The following is a 12,894-nucleotide window of genomic DNA, read 5'->3' as shown; positions in this document are numbered from 1 at the left end:
TCTTTCAATAAGGGATAACATACCCTTTCTAGAATAGCTGCTTGCTCTGAAGGCGATTCAGGTCACCAGCTGGCGTGGCATGTTGGGGGACTCTGCAGGCCGGTGCCGCAGGAGGGCCTCTCCTGTGCCGCCCGGCTCCAGCAGTCTCGGACCCCATTTGTCTGTAATGGCATCAGCCAATGAGTTATCACCCTTTTCCTCCTTTTCTCTTTAATCTTCTGTTGATTTACACCTTGGACATTTGTATCCGTCAACCCCTGTGGCTTGCTACCATCAGAACCTCTCTGAAGACCCAACTTCCCTGTGTGGCCAGCAGAGGAAGCCTTGAAGACAGATCTTGGGTGACATGGAAGTTTCTGAGGCCGAGAGGTGTCCCTTCTGCACACACGACAACTCAGATTGCTTTTCTTCCGTGTTTCTCTTGGCAGAGAGGAATGCCATCACGCTTACTGCTCTTTTGGATTCTTCATACACGGTGGCTTCCCGTTCACTCTGGGAACAGTGCCTCCGGGCTGCGTAACACGCGTGTGCCACGTGCTTGCACATGGTGTTGGTGCAGCTCACCAGCAAGTGTGCAGCGGGCAGGTGGAAAGGTGTCCAGGCTTCTCTGTTGTGACACAACTCCCTTCCCTGTGTTTCCCGCCCCTTGTCCTTTGCGGTATTTTCGCAGCCTGTTAGTGGAGGCTGAGCTGTTAAGGTATGGAAATACAGCCCCAAGCAGGAAGTTGGCCATGGGGAGGGGCTGCAGGTACTGACTGTGTGATTTTGGAGACCACAGTGTGATGAAACGAGAGCCCCCCGACCCTGAGCAGGATGCTTGGCTAGTGGGCGGCAGTGGGCGAGGGGCAGCCCAGCTGGAGCAGACGCTGCTTGGCTGGCTGCCCGCTTGGGCACGTGGCCCCACCAGCATCCCGTGGATTACAAGCAGGTTGAGCTGTGGACCTCTCCATGGGAAGCTTGAACCAGGCTAGAACAGCTGTCTGCCAAAGATACAAGAATATGCAAAGTCCCTCTTCTCTTTTCTTCTCACCCCCTCCTTCCCTTGAGTCTTGGTTGGTTTGCTAGCCGGGGATGTGGATCTAGGGTGCGGTTGCCAGGTCACCGGCCTGTTCCCACACCTCCACCCATCTTGGGGGTGTGAGACCAGCGGGGAGGCCAGGTGATGAGCGGCTGCAAGGGGTCATATAGCCTGGGTGTGGTTGAGGGTCTGCCTGCCCGTCTGTCTCTGTCTGGGTGTCTGAGTTCCAAAAATGTGTGTTGTTTGTTCCTCCTCATCCTCTTCTGAGACTGTTGTTTTTTAAAGCTTGATTGTGGGAGAAAAGCTTGTATGAAATTCCTCCTTCACCTCCCCACCTCTCAAAAAACAAAGGGGGGGGATACACTTTGGTCCACTGGAAATGCGCTGGGGGAGGGTGGAGCCAACCCACCGAGAAGGTCTGGCTGCTGGGGCTGGGATAGGACTAAGGCTCACACTGTAGCAGCTGTTATCAGTGCACATGAGTGCCCCGTTCCTGAGCAGAACAGAGGGGAGTCCCCGTTGGGTGCCCAGGCCATCACTGGCTCAAGCCAGGGGCTCACCCTGACTTTCTGTCTGAGGGCCCTGTTAGGCCCAGATTGCCACTACTGTTGGTGCCAACCTCCTGGGACACGGCCACCCTGGAGCCCACCCACGCCCAGCCATCAAAACAGCACATCTCCAGCTGTTGCTGGCAGGATCGTGGGAGGCTGTACATCGCCTGATTTCCTGGCTTCCTCGTCGGCCCTGCATCTGGTGCACTTTCCCCATTGCCCAGGAGGGGCTGCCTGCCTTGGTTCAGCAGGGGCTTTTAGAGGTCGCCACTTGTGAGTCTGGCTCTGCCAGAGGCATCCTGCTGCTCCTATTGCTTGTAGGCAACGTGACTGTCCCAAGCACGTTGACTCCCGTCCCAAGAGCAAAGCGTTTCTGTACAAGTTGGAGAGGGGAGCTCCTTGCAGAGGGCAGAGCAAGCACAAGTCGTGCGTTAGGAGTCAGGGATTCCACGCCCCCCTTCCCGGGGCTGGGGGCTGCCAGGACCATTCATTCTGTCTCCTCTCACTGGTTTGAGTTCTGAGCAGTGCCGGGAGCCCCTCTCCTCCCTTTCCTAGTGTGGTGGTAGAAGCAACCCTCTCAGCCACAGTAGGCTCTGCTCCTCTCGGACTCTTCCCCAAAGGGCAGGCTGCCTCTGGGCAGGACCACCAGTGTCTGGCACCCATGAGAGGAGGTAGACGGCATCCTTAGGGGCCTGGGCCCAGTGAGGGAGGCAGAGGGGCTCAGGGCTGGGAAGAACCTATCGTGTGCATGGGATGAGGTGTGTGTGGATGTGTGTACGCGTGCATGCCTTTTTTTTCTTTTTGCCACGGGGGCAGTTGAATTCGGTGTATTTTTCTACAAGAAACAGCCTTCTCTCTCCCAGTAAGGATTGTCTATAATTTTAAGCTCATCATAGAAGCTCACCAAGACAGCTCATGTGGCTTGAGGGTGGCCAAGATGGGATCCCCAAATTCAGTCAGAGCCCCAGCAGGAGAGGGTGGTGGAGTTGCCAGGGCTCAGAAATGCAAGCTGATTTCCCCAACCCACCCTGCCTTGCCTTTCCTTCATTTCCTTGGGTGAATGCTGGAGCAGCTGTGGCTGCCCCGTCCACCTGGACAGTGGTGTGTAGCAAGCAAGCTGGGTGGGTGTTTGTGGTGGGACCTCATGGTGCCTGGGAGGAGATGAAGATGGGGAGGTTTTTCCTTACTGTATAAATGAATATTTGTATGATTAAATTAACACACACGCACACAAAAAACTATTTTCATGTGTGTCAGTGAGTTTTATTGTGCCCTCAGGCATCTGTGTATCTGCTTGCCCCCGCAGTGAGGCTGTGATGAGCACTTTTTGGTTCCTGGGTCTTCCTTTTGCAAATGGGGAACCTGGGACCCTGAGGTTCATTATGGTTGGGACATTCATCCTGGGGTTATAATTAGATCTGCTGCCCTTCCTGGCTTCAGTGACCAAAAAAGGGAGGGAACTATTTCCAAGGATATTCAGGTCCTCGGGGTACCGTGTGCATCTCTTGAGCGCTTCGCTATGCCCAGCACAGAAGCAGTAGTGGCCAGGTTCGTGCTGATTGGCCAGCAGACATCGTTTGGGCATTTACTGAGTGTCGGGTCCATAGCCCAGGTGGAGGAGTAGCACAGGCGGAATACAGAGCCTCATGGCCATCTTTCCTGCTGTGAAAAAAAGGCTGAGTTGGGGAGTTCCTCTTCCGGCCCCAGCTGGGTCTCTGGCAGGTGGGGAACGCAGCTCTTAGTGGTAGTCAGACAGCATGAAAAGCACTTAATTGGCATGACAGCAAATGGTGGGTTCCCTGGACCCACCTCTTCATGGCTGTAGCATATTTAAGAGCTCAGAACTCAGGTTTGTTTAGTCACATAATCCCCTGTGCTGAAGAGAAACACCAGAAAGGGAGGGAGTTGCTTGAGTCGCACAGGTTAAGACCCATGGCCTCAGCTCCCAGATGCTGGCATGAAGTTCGCTTAATTGCAGATCCCCCCACTGGGCCTTAACCCCGGCTGGCAAAGCTGTGTGTTCTAAAGGATGGGGAGGCCATCTTCCCTGCGGGTAGCTTAGGGGACCAGTGGCCGCAGATTGACGAAAGAAATGGAGGCACCATGGGAGAACTGGCTTCTGTTCTACGGGCCTAAATATAGGACTCCAGTTCCACCCTTTAGTCCGATAATGGAGGTCCAGGGAGGGGGAGACCGGCCCAGAGACCCCTGTGGTGAGTGCCCTCCCCTCAGTCCCCAACCAGTGCTGTGACAGCACACCAGCATCCTGTTTCCTTCCAGGTGCCCTGGGCTGTTTGTTCTCTGCAGGAGAGGGGCCCCCACCCTGTCACCTGGGTCTTCTGGCAGCTCAGACCCACTCCCAGGCCTTCCTCAACACCCCTACTGCTGGACACTTATTTGCTTGGCAGAATCTGTTTGTCTTTGGGGCTGTAACCTGTCAAGAAGTCACCAGGCCCTAGGAGGTGGGAGCAGGTTTGATGGTAGCTCCTGGCTCAAGCCATTCCCACGGGGGCTGGGTGACAGGGAGGGGGCTCTCTTGCCTGGGGTAGGGGTGGAGGTGCAGGGGAGGCAGTTGCAGTGGTCCAGGCCCAACCCTCCTGGCAGAACAAACAGGTCCTCTAGCCACTTCCCTGCCCCAGCTCAGGTTGTACCTGGGTGCCTCCCTCACCTGCTGGCTGTGACCCGGCCACTTTCCCAGACACCACCTGGTGTCCAGCCCTGTGGTGGCCAAGAGAACAGACATGGAGGGTGCTCCTGGGAGTGCAGCAGGGAGCAGGCAAGGCTGCTCTGAGCCAGGACAACATGTTTGAAGTTGGGGTTCAGGGTTTCCAGAGAATGGATTCTGACAGGTTAGCAGGGCTCTCAAGATGCCTTCTCGAGAAAATGGACATGGCCATGTGTAAAAGCCAGGACTTCTATGGAGCTCTTGGGTTTGGGGGTGGGTTAGTGAATATCCTTTTTTGCCCTTAGTCTGAGGTGCTGTGATCTGGAGCAGTGCTTCTCAAATGTGAACGTGTTAAAATGCAACTTCTGATTTAGTAAATCCTGGGGAAGAGAGCAAGATTCTGCATGCCTAATAAGCTCTCGGGTGAGCCCACACTCCTGGTCCCAGGACGGACGGCAGAGGATGCCCAAAGGGGTTGCCAGCACCACCACCCCCCCCCACCCTGGGTCTGTGGGACAGAGCCAGATGTAGCCAGGTCCACTAGAATCTGAGGGAGCTGAACAGTCATCCTCAGCATTTGGAACAGTGATCTTCAGAATGTGGGCCATGGTTCCCCAGCGTTTCCCCGGGATTATCCAAGGCTGTGATTTCTGGATTATACATCACTTCTAGTGTACTGTGTTTGTGTCACAACAAATACTGGTGTGTCCACTGTAATTGTGGTTATATTGGTTGACAGCTATTGGCCAAGTCCTATTAAACTATTTGTATGAATTACTTCATTTAATGCTCACAACCACGATACGGTCCAGAGCAGGCTGGCTTGGTGCTCAGCTGACGGACAAGTAATCCCTAAGTGTCATGACTCATGAGACCAGAAGTACGGGTGCCGCAGGCATATGCAGTGAGCAGCCCCCACTTAGCTCAGGGGTGTCTGGGGGGAAGCGGCACTTGAGCTCACCCTGAAGGACGGAGGGATGGGTAGGTGGGAGGGTGGGTTGATGTACTGAGACCCTGAAAGGAGATCAGCGCCTCTCCCAGGACTGTTACTTCCTATGGCCGTTTGTACGTTATCTGGAGGGGTAAGAAGAATGGCCTTCCTGGTGACTGTTCAGGGGAATTCTGCTGCCCTTGCCGCTTTGCCTTTTGTATGATCACCCTTTTATTGAGCATTACTTGTATGCCAGGCACCGTTCTAGGTGCTAGAGATAGGGCCGTAGCCAAATGAGACGGAAGTCCCTATCATAGAGCTGACCCTGTAGTCAGGGTCAAGACAAGACAGACAAGTAACACAGATGTAATACGTTATGAGGTGGCGGGTGCTGTGGAAAGAGAGAAAGCAAAGAAGGACAGGGAGTGCTGGTAAGGGAGAGAGGATTGCTAGAGAAGGCCAGAGAAGCCTTCATTAACGTGCACGAATATGTGAAGTAAGAAGGTTCCAGGCAGAGAGAACAGCAAATGCAAAGGCCTTGAGATGGGAACATGGTCGTTGCAGAGTGAGCAAGAAGAGTAGTAAGAAATGAGGTCAGGGGCGCCCGGGTGGCTCAGTCGGTTAAGTGTCCCGACTCTTGATTTCATCATGATCTTCGGGTCGTGAGAACTCTCTGTCTCTCTCAAATAAGATGTTTCTTAATATGAGGTCAGAGAGGTGAGGGGGATCAAGTCAGGTGCGGCCTTGAGGTGATTGACCTGACTTTGGTTTTCACTCTGGGCAAGACAGGAGCCATTGGAGGACTGTAAGCATGGAGAGGGACACGTTCTATGTCCTTTGAAAGAGATGACACTGTAGGTTACAAGGGAGAAGTGGGGAGGCACAGTGTTGACTGGGTGCTGTCAGTGGGGTGGGGAGCAGTGGTTAGATCCTCAGAACACTTGGGAAACAGAGCCAGAGTATTTGCCCATGGGTAAGATGTGGAGTGCAAGGAGGGGGACGGCATGCAAGATGGAGGGGTTGCTGTTCCCTGAGACAGGGCTCCCCAAGGAGCAGCTCTTGGGGTAGAATCCGGGGTCGGGTCCAGACCTGTGCAGTGTTAGATACCCGTTTGCATCTGTGGCAGGCATGGGGCAGCCAGGCAGATAGGCAAGTCTGTTGTACTGGGGAGATGGGGACACGGTATGGGGGTCATCATCATTAGGTGGAAATTAGAGCTTCAGGACTAGAGAAGATCTCCATCCCAAGAGTGCCCCCAGGTTTGACCTCATCTGTCAGTACTCTCCCTCAAAGTCTGCTCGTGGCCCCAGCTCCCTTGTGATGATCTTCTCCGACCGAGAAGACCCTCTCAGACTCAGAGCTCTGAGGGCTGCAGTTGACCTCTCCTGTCCTGGCAGTCCCTTCTATCCCAGCCCTCTCTGCTAGTCATTCCTGCAGGTGGGTGTAGAGAGCATGAGGGGCTGGCTACCTGCTGTTCAGGCCGGGGGTGGTCTCACCCGGGAGCCAGGTGGCAGGGCAATGGAGGAGGGAAGCCAGGACCCCGGTAGGTTGTAATTTCATTCCTGTGGTCCTGTCCTCCCAAAGACATTCTAGGGCCCTGGAGCCAAGTTCTAGGAGTTCCTCCTGCTAGGCTGTGAGAAAGGGAAGTCTGAAAGGAGATGGGGGCTGGGTCTGGATGGGGGCCCCACCTGGCCCTGGTCAGCCTCTGAGACCCCCAAGATCCCTGAAAGGCTGGGCTGTCACTGCTTGGGGCTTCTGAGCAGCCGAGGCCCCCCAGAGAATTTGAGGGCAATGGGACAGCAAGGGCCAGGGAATAATTGCAGCTGAGATCTGAGGCATGCCTTCTCTGGGGCATGTGTGGAGAGCACATCCCTGGGGAGCGCTGGGAGTACAGCCACCTCAGAGCTGGTGCAGGGTAGGCCCAAGGCCGGCAGAGGGCGCCCTGTGGCCCAGGCCCTGTCGGGAAAGGATGGACACTGCCCAGGCCTGGCTCCCCCTGCAAGCATGTTTTCCAGATCCCCAATCCTCCAGGGCGCGTTGGCCCTAACCCCCCACTCCAGGTAGATGAGCTTGCGTTCCCGAATCGAGGCTCTGCTACGTTTCCATGGTGGGACTGGTCAGCTTACGCACTCAGAAGCTCACTGTACTGACAGCTCCAGAGGCGGCGTGAGAATTGAAACCCATCATAGAAGTTGAGCACATGGTGTCTGACATGAAGTGAGCCATTGTTTTCATGACCTGAGGAGAGGGGCATGGGACACTGGGCATTTGAGAGGCAGAGTCCAAAAAATCCATAGCCTGCTCGGGAGTCTCTCCCCACACCACTGCCCTCATTTCAAGCAAATCCTTGTGGCTGTTTCTTGGGTTGGGGCAGGAGCTGGGTTGTAGGAAAGGACCATTCTGGAAGGGAGTCTAGGGGATCCTAATTCCCTCTAAGAAGGGGCGCTAAGGGGAAGAACCACGTCAGCACTGCAGGCAGTAGGCTCCCAATACACATTTGTTGAGTGGCGAAACCGACCAATGTGTAGGAGAGGCCACCTTATGGGGGACTGGGCTGGTTTCTGGAGGCGGACACTGCCCTGGCCAGCCCAGCTCAGACCCCAGACGGTGGCAGGGCTCCTGGAGGGAGAGGGTGTCACAGGTGTGCCTGAGGTGGAGAATGACAGCCTGGAACTTACGCTTGGGAACTGGTTTGGCCACTGTGGTTTACCACTTCCGAGGGTGGGGCAGTGGGACTGACACGTTTGCTTCCAGGTGCCCTCAAGGGCCCATATCAGTACCAGGGCCAGGGCCGGAGGCCAGGCCACAGGTGGGCACCACGGTGGCATTGGCACCCCTTCCTCACACCCGTTGCTGGTGTCAGGGCAGAAATCCTCTGGACATCTGCTTCCTTCACTGACCTCTCTCCTCCCACACCTCCCGGCTTTTTGAGAGTTGAGGACACTTTCCCCAAAACCCTTGGGAGTGAAGGCTTGCGGGTTGGGGCAGTAGTTACCAGACAGGTCAGAAGGGCAGTCTGTGTATGCATCGCGCCCTTCCCAGCAACCCCTTCCCATGTGTGTTATCCAGGGCCGATGAAGATGCCTGTTGCTGTGGGGACATGGGACCTGGGAGATGAGAAAAGTGAGCACTGGTGGGCCACTGGAGAGGCTAAGGCCTGTGAGTGGGGCCCATAGTAAATATGGCACACAGGAGGGTCTGGGACAGCCAGGAATCTCTCCAGCAACCTTGACTTGGGGACAGTGACCATTCCAGAGCATCCCAAATATGAGACCAGAAAGAGCCTTCAAGCCCAGTCAGAGAGGGCATTGCCTTCCCCAGTCCCACCACCTCTGTGGCCACTCCCAGCCTAGGCTGTCTCCAGGACACCTGGGCCAGCAGGGAGAGCCATGGTCCCCTAGGGGAGAGAAAGAATCAGTGGCTGGGGCACAGCAACAGACTCCAGCTGGCTCAGGTCCTCGAGCAGGGCAGCCAGGCCTCTGGTGGGGTCCAATCATAGTGGCAGTGGTTAGGCCCCAGGGGAGGAAGCCTTGGCTCTCAGGACTCTTTTGCATGAAGTGGGGAGGAATTTGCATCTTTGAAAAGTTACAGCTATGGGAAGGGAAGGGGGTCTAGGAGCCCTTGGCCAGGCCTTCAGTCGCCTGCCTCCCCTTGCATGAGGTGGGTATGGGGGAGCAGACCCTGTGGCAGCCAGCTCCCACCTACCTGGAGTGAGGAGCACAGCCGTATCCCAGTCCCACGGGCTCAGCATTTGGAGTCCAAGGAACAGAGGCTCAAAGGCAGTGTGCTCAAAGGCAGATTGACAAGCACAGAATCCGGCATAGGTGTGCACTGCTGTGCTCCCCTCATGCAGGAACACACACACCACGCACTTGCACCCCCATACTGACACAGGTGCCCACTTGTTCCCGTAGTCCCTAGCCAGACGTACCACTGTGGCCTTGGGGTCACGTAATCTCACAGCCCCACATGCCCACAGGAAGTTCACCCCTGTGTGTACATGTTCATATGTAATAATCACAGCTGGTGCTTATTACAGTTCTTGCTGGTACGTTTTTATTTATTTTAATTTTTCTCTTCCAGCCTCACTGCTATCCTGTTACTGTTCTATATGTTACATATGTAAAGAACACAAAACTTACAGGTGCAGCTTGATGAACTCCTTCCTACCAACACCCTGCGCCACCATCACCCAGGATCCCCAGCAGGCTCCCTGGTGTGCCTTCCCAATTGAGCCCCCCACCCCCCACCCCCCGGAAGGGCCAGGATTCTGACAGGATCAGCACCATTATCATTCCCGTTTAAGAGGCCGGAGACTGAGGCTTACTCCCACAGTCACACACTAAGAAACGACCAGACTAGACTAGTTGAGTCCAGACGACCACACTAAGCACCCAGTGAGGCAGGTGCACACCCTCACAGTCACAGAGGCCACGGTCACACAAGAGGGGGAAGGGCCTATTTTGTTTTCTCCAGGAGAAGAGCGGCAGAGACAATCTCAGCTTTGTTTTCAGTCGGCCCTTAAAAGGGAGCGTCTTGGCTCACAAAGGATCAGCAAGCTCTGTGCTGTGCAGCTCCTGCCCTGGGGGGCCAGTGGGTCTGTGGGGACAGGGGACACATGGGAGGACACTTTTGCGCTAGAAGGAGCCATTCAAGCGTTTCCAGCATGCTCTCCATCTGTGGAAACGCTGTTAGTGAGGCTGGACGTCCCTTCTCTTATTCACTCGGCTAACACATCAGTATCAAGCACTCCCTACCTTAGGCCAGCCCTGTTTTACGTACTGAGGATACAGACCCAAGTACCCAGCATTGTGGGGCTGGACAGTGGGAAATGTGTGGTGTGCTGACTGGTGAGAAGGGCTATGGAGACCCAGAAGGGGGTAGTGACAGGAGGTCAGGGAAGTCCCCACCGAGAAGGTGATGTTTGAAGAAAGATATGAAGCAGCCAATGGAATGATCCTTGTGATGTCTGGGAAAAGAGCATTCCAGAAAAGGAGAACAGCCAAAGAAGGGGAAAAGACACAGGTGCCCATTGGATTTTAGAGGCCAGTGGTGGTTTTGTGAAACGTAAATTCTGGCATTTCGCCTTGCCCCACCTTTAGGTCTGTGGGACTGATGGAACCAGTCTCCCGTCTCTGGGCTCTGTCTCTTCACCCCCATGATGCGAGATCATGAGCCACAGGGTCCACCTGAGTGCTCTGCGCTCAATGACCTGTCCTAACCAGCAGAGGAGCATCTGCTGTCACCCCCAGATCTGGTCACAGCAATGCCACCCTCACTCGGGGCTGGCCATGGCCTCGGTCCATGGCCCTGACCCTTCTAGATCCAGCAGGCAGGGCTGCCATAAGGGAGACCCTCGCATAGTTCCTGGATATTAGAGTACTTTCAAATATTGGCTCTGTGTCTTCGGAATGGGGTGGTATTACTGGAGATTTGTATGCGACCTGGATGTCATACAGTTATCTGCACAATTACTGTTGAGGAGAACAGTGGATGAGAGCTGAGATTAAGGTCCCTTCGGTCTCCAGCCTCCCTGGATACTCTCAGACATGGCTCATCACTAGAGGACCTCTCTCCTGGGTACCTCCTGATCTCCTCCCAGGATTGCCTCCACACCTAGGCCCTTTTTCCCTTCCCTTCATCAGCTTTGCTTCTCAAAGACCTCCTTAAGGAAAATGGTCACCTAAGACCATCTAGATGAAGGAGATGGCAAAGGAGGAGTTATTTATAGACCCTTTTAAGTGATTTAGGAATTGCATTCTGCTGCAAGTAACATAGTCCTGAAAGACAGTGGCTTCAACAAGAGAGGGATTTATTTTCTCTCTTTAAATGTAAAGTCCAAAGGCAATTACAGGGCTGGCGCCCATCCTCAAAACCTCTTCATGGTCTCAATGTAGCCACCACAGCTCCAGCCATCGCATCCCAGTTCCAGGCAGAAAGGAGGGAAGACTGAATCAGTCCCCTTTCTTTTCTTTTTTTTTTTTTTTAAGATTTTATATGTTTATTTGACAGAGACAGAGTACAAGCAGGGAGGAGCAGCAGGGCGAGAGGGAGAAGCAGGCTTCCTGAGGAGCAAGGAGCCTAATGTGGGGCTCGATCCCAGGACTCTGGGATCATGACCTGAGCCCAAGGCAGAGGCTTATCCAACTGAGCCACCCAGGCGCCCCGAATCAGTCCCCTTTCTAAGGAACTGTCCTGGAATCCCTGCCTAACAACTTTATGTATATCTCATTAGCCAGAACTTGGTTGACTATTCTTTCCATCCACAAGGAATGCTGGCAATATTCTATCCAGGAAATTTGGGATCCCATTAGTAAGGGAGGAAGGGAGGCAACTAGCACTATCTAGTGCTAGGGAGGCAACTAACACTATCTTCCCTATGAATGCCCTACACTCTTCCATCTCTGTGCCTTAATAAAGCCATGGTGTTCCCGCCACCTGTGGGGCCCTCTATCCTCACCCCCACCCTTCTATTTTCTGGTAAGGAGCCCACAGCACATTTTCTGGTCCTGTTGGGGTTGCCAATAACAGAACCCCCTTCCCCAGGGTTGTTCAAATGGAAGAGGGGGAGAGTGGAGTTACTTTTAAGAACACAGAACACCAGCCTATGATGTCCATCAGAGGGGAAATGCAGGGCCTCCCCACTCCCGTGCTCAGCAGGGACCTAAACTGGAGATAGCCGTGGATGAGCCAGATCCAGTCCCTGTCCCCAAGAGCTGACGTTCTGATGGGGAGAGACAGCATCACACAAATCAAAACCTAAAGAAGGTCTTACCAGGCTTCTCTAAGTTCCAAGAAGATAAACCAGGGAAAGGTGGTAGGTAGTGGCTAACCAGGTGGTCAAGGAGCACCAGGCACACAGTTGGTACTCAGTAAGTGTGTGTGATAAATATAGGTAGCTCTCAGCAAAGTGGCCCAGAATCCAAAGCCTGTAGACCCTTGAGAGGCAGGTGATAGAACACAGCTCCAGATGGAAGGGCCCAGGGCAGGTGACAGGTGCTAGGACCCTCAGCCCAGGGACTGGCCCAAGCCTGGAGAAGGGACAAAAAGAATCACAGGGAGGTATGGGTAGGAGGTCCTACATCCATACAGAGGCATTCAGAGTTGCTGTGGGGTCTAGAGACCTAGCAAATGTGGAAGGCCCAAGACTGATCCCAGTGGGTCCCCTAAGCTGTCCTCTCTAGTGGGTTGGGTCGCGTGTGTGTAGTTAAATGGTGGACGTCTCACAAAAGAGACAGGGCCTCCCTCCACTTGGATCCTCACATCCCTAGGCACACGCTCCTGGCTTGGAAGGGGGCCAGCCCTACCCCTCAACTTGCCATAGGAGAGAAGTAACTTTCAGTGTCAAGGGCAGAGCCCCTAAGCCCTGAGCACACTTCTCCATGGAGAAAGCTGCCTCGGGGTGCTAGTGCCCCCAAATTGTCTCTTTCTGCAAGTCCTACTGCAGGAGACCTTGTCTCTGAGGCCCTTAGGAAGACCAAAGAAACTCTTCACTGAGGAGCTAAGGACTGACCCTGCTTACAGGGTCCACTCTGTTATTCAGTAATTATGCTCTCTGGACATGTGATGCGTTTTCTCAGACAGGACCTCCCACGGACCCTCTGTAGAGAATGCACCCTGCCCCGCCACATGATAACACTGAGACCCAGAGACCATGTTCACAAATAGTCTCAGCTCTTTCTCCCTCTGATCCACTGGGCCCTATGGAGGTAGAGACCCTCGCCCCAGG

Source organism: Lontra canadensis, unplaced genomic scaffold (assembly GCF_010015895.1).
Source record: "Lontra canadensis isolate GAN:19392208 unplaced genomic scaffold, GSC_riverotter_1.0 scaffold27, whole genome shotgun sequence".
Lineage (NCBI taxonomy): Eukaryota > Metazoa > Chordata > Mammalia > Carnivora > Mustelidae > Lontra > Lontra canadensis.
Note: the sequence above shows the minus strand (reverse complement) of the source record.